At 36.1% G+C, this 4367-nt stretch overlaps 1 long non-coding RNA gene across 1 annotated transcript; it reads right to left on the bottom strand.

The window, feature by feature from the left end:
• Positions 1 to 248: 248 nt before the first annotated feature.
• Positions 249 to 1572, bottom strand: LOC108283490. Its single transcript, XR_001816853.2, has 2 exons — positions 1278 to 1572; positions 249 to 950 (listed from the first exon to the last, which is right to left on the bottom strand). It is a non-coding gene; the product is annotated as an uncharacterized LOC108283490 (long non-coding RNA).
• Positions 1573 to 4367: the final 2795 nt, after the last annotated feature.

The following is a 4367-nucleotide window of genomic DNA, read 5'->3' on the forward strand; positions in this document are numbered from 1 at the left end:
TCCACAAAAAGACACATAGACCAAAGGAACAGAATAGATCCCAGAAATAAACCCATGCAACTACCTTTGACAAAGCTACCAAGACACAATGAGGAAAAGATACTGAAAGAAAAAATCAAAAGTGCTGGGAAAACTGTATACCCACCTGCAGAATGAAATTGGTCCTTGACGTTTTGTGTGACCAAAGTAGTTTGAAAAGAAGAGTGAGTGAGGGAGTGAGCAAGCTATAAAACTAGGCTGGGACAAAGTCAGGGGTTGCCAAATGTCATGCTGAGCTTTGGTACTTTATTTGGCAAGAAAATAAAACTGAAAATAGAGTTATGTAGTAGCTCATCAAATGAAAAAGGATGCATTTGGTTCTAAAGTTCAAAATGAGTGCAGTACATCACACTCCAGTATGGAAAATGTTCATGTTATAGGTCATTTTAATGAACACATGCACACACACTTTAATTTTCGAAGACCAAAGTTTAAAGAAAATACTTTTTAGTCAAGTACAGATCCCCAAAGATTTATTTAAAGCAATTTTTTATTTAAATAGTTTTCATTTTTGAAACATTTTCCCCTAGTACTCTAATCTCAAAGTCAGCATTTCTCAAATGCTGATGCCACTGGGAAAAATATCCAAATTGGTAATGAAAACATATGCTATGTACATCTGCTCAAACCAGCAGCAACATGATGTCAAACAAAAATGGATGGCATTAAAACAAAAATCCAAAAACCCATAATGGCAACTAAAAAGCAGCAATAAGAACAAACAGAAATTAAAATCTCTAGCTATAAACAATGAAGACTTACAGATTAAATCTAAACTTTACTCTTTCTGTTAGTACAGAAACCTCTTACTACTAATATTCAAATAGGGTGCAATGGAGGTGTTACTTTTATATTCTCAGTAACTACCTTTCCTCACCTGCTCCCTATGGCTTTCTTCTAAAAATTTCCCACTCCCGGCCAGGCGCGGTGGCTCACACCTGTAATCCCAGCACTTTCGGAGGCCGAGGCGGGTGGATCACGAGATCAAGAGATTGAGACCATCCTGGTCAACATGGTGAAACCCTGTCTCTACTAAAAAAATACAAAAGATTAGCTGGGCATGGTGGCTCGTGCCTGTAATCCAGGCTATTCAGGAGGCTGAGGCAGGAGAATTGCCTGAACCCAGGAGGCGGAGGTTGCGGTGAGCCAAGATCGCGCCATTGCACTCCAGCCTGGGTAACAAGAGCGAAACTCCGTCTCAAAAAAAAAAAAAAAAAAAAAAAAAAAAAAATTCCCACTCCCTTGGGCAAATTCCTTTCTTGATCAGCTCAGGAAACAAATGTGATCCAATCTGGGCAAAATCGAAGTACTTCTCCAAAATTTTACATAGCTTGCTATATAAAAGCTTTGAACCTTGCTATGATAAGGTAAGCTTAAACTGTCAATTGCTGTTATCCACCATCTTCACCTCACTGCTCCTCAACCCTAACATAATATCTCCAAGGGGAAAATCTGCCTGGAAGAGAAAACCAATCCATAAAAAAGAAAATAATCAGAGCCAAGTGTGTAGGATGGTAAGATGACTTCTTTGGACGTTTGGACCCAGGCCCAGTCATGCCTTGACTTCCCTGTATATAAGCCAATAAACTGCCCTTCATGCTGACACTATTTTGAGTTTTTTTCACTTGCAAATGAAGAATGATTGGTTACTAATCATCCTTCACTACATCTACCTGAAAATAAACAACACATTTTAATGCAATAGAATAAGGCTTAGTCCATTTCATGTTGTTAGAATATCTAACATTGGGCAATTTATTTTTTAAAAGAGTTTTATTTGGCTCATGATTCTGTTGGCTGGAAGGTTCAAGATTGGGCAGCTGTTACCTGGCGAGGGCCTTATGTTGCTTCCACTCTTGGCACAAAGTTAAAGGGAAGTAAGCATATGCAAAGAGATCACATGGGAAGAGAGGAGGCAAAAACGAGAAAATCAAGGAAGCCAGACTCTTCAATAATCTGCTCTTGTGGGAACTAATCCATTCCTACGACAGTGACAGCGAGAATGAGAACTCACTCACCCCAGTAGGAGGGCATTAGTTTATTCATGTGGGATCTATCTGCCCCCATGACCTAAACACCTTCCATTAGGCTCTACTTCCCAACACTAGCACATGGGGAATCTAATTTCAACATGAGTTTTAGTAGGAACAAACTACATCCAAATTGTAACAGTGTAGATTAAATAAAAATAGACCAGTATCTTTATGTAAAATTTAGTAACATGAAATCAGGTCTAACACAAAGTATATGTCAACCTAATTAAACAGAAATGTATAAAGAAAACTGTTGGCATTATAGTTATGTGACTAACATTTTATTATATGTCATGAAACCTGAATCCCACTACTTGCTACATGAAAACAAACTGGCTCAACTACAGTTTGGAATATTAAATATCTATTTTTAATAACTCTTTTCAATTTTTTTTTTTTTTGGAGACAGAGTCTCACTCTGTCACCCAGGCAGTGCCCAGGAGTGCAGTAGCACAACCTCAGCTAACTGCAACCTCTGCCACCTGGGTTCAAGTGATTCTCGTACCTCGGCTCCCTGAGTAGCTGAAATTACATGTGCCTGCCCCCACACCTGGCTAATTTTTGTATTTTTAGTAGAGACGGGGTTTTGCTATGTTGGCCAGGCTGGTCTCAAAAATCCCTCGACTTCCCAAAGTGCTGGGATTACAGGCGTGAGACACTGTGCCTGGCTAATTCATACTTATAACAGGCACAGGTATAAGTGTTATTTACTATAATTTACTACTATTAATCCCATATGTATAATTAGCAATTATGAAAGGCCTATCTTCTCTTTGAAATTATTGTTTAAAAAAATAAAGAAAACCAAGTGGAGCTTTTCTCCTTTTAAGATGTGATTCATGAACAAAATGCAGGATGCTGAACTTAACAAGGGTCAAGGAATTTGTTTACTCATCAGAATTTGTCAATAATCTAACATGGAGAGGGCCTCCAAAAAGAAATTGGGTCTTAATGCTACAAACGTCTAGGGCTTTCAGTTTATTCCAATTCCATAACCTCCAAGCCATTGGTAATTCACTAAAACACATGTGTATTGTAAATCTTATGGGAATAAATGTGCATATTAATCAAATAAGTTGATAGTTAAATTTAGGGGAATTCTGAGTTACATTCTTTCCTAAGAAAGCCTATAATTGAAAATTCTAATAGAATTCTAGAAAATAAAGATGGCAAAGATGCATTAGATGATGTAGATTTCTTTTTTCCTCCTGAGCAGTGGAAAGTACAGGATAGTTTGTTTTTTGTCCAGTTTTCAATTTAAATTCAGAAGGGACGGAACTCAATACTTTTCTTGGAAATGAGACTGCATCATAACAGATTTCACTGTCAGGAAACTCCTATCCACCCTGATATTCAGATCACATGTTCTTTTTATAGACTTTATCCCACTTTTCCTAATAACAATTATATGACATGTTTCACTCAATTCATCTATCTCTTGCTGGTTTCAAGAAGGCACATTTCACTTTAGATTATATATGAATTCCTTGAAATCTCATTTATTTGTCTCTCCAGTAATATGGTGAAAAACATAATTCTACACAAATTCTTTATTATATATTAGGAGAAGATTCCTGAAGTTGCTTTAGAGATTATATACATGCATATTTCTCAAATTTCAAGGCCTCACTTTCTATGAACTTTCTATGAATCACATTTCCACTACTACTTTTATACCAAAGGTCTTTCTGGTATTACTTTTTTTCGATTCTCTTCTCCAATTTCTACCCCAAGTTATACTTGTGTTCTACAAATTTATCTTATGCTCATCTTCTCATTATCTTTTCATATTTCAAAGTCTCCTTAACTAACATCTCTGGTTTCTTTTTGGTAAAAAACTTATTCCAACTGTAAACTAAAAATGAATTTCATTAATGTCCAACTTTATCATTGCTTTTTAACGATTAAGTATACACATGTAATACAGATGTAACAATCTTTTACTCTCTTATACTCATATTGCAGTGTCATAGTGGTATAAACTCCAATAAAATTAAGAATTATTTTTCAGTATGTGAGATCAAACTGTATACAGAACTGCCATAACATATAAATTAAGCTGTGTATATACATTAATATGTACATATACATTCCAATAACATGTTGATTTCCTTTTTTTTTTAAAGTTATTGCTAGACATATCAAAATACAGTATAAAACTGGCAATCACAACACCCTTCTGCAGTAATGATGAGAGTGGACTGGGAATGTGACGAAAGGCACAGAATTCATAAGACTTGAATAAGTAGATGAATGGCTCAAACAATGTGGAGCCACTGATTTTCTGAAGTGAAT

This window comes from Cebus imitator, unplaced genomic scaffold, assembly GCF_001604975.1.
Source record: "Cebus imitator isolate Cc_AM_T3 unplaced genomic scaffold, Cebus_imitator-1.0 Scaffold261, whole genome shotgun sequence".
NCBI lineage: Eukaryota > Metazoa > Chordata > Mammalia > Primates > Cebidae > Cebus > Cebus imitator.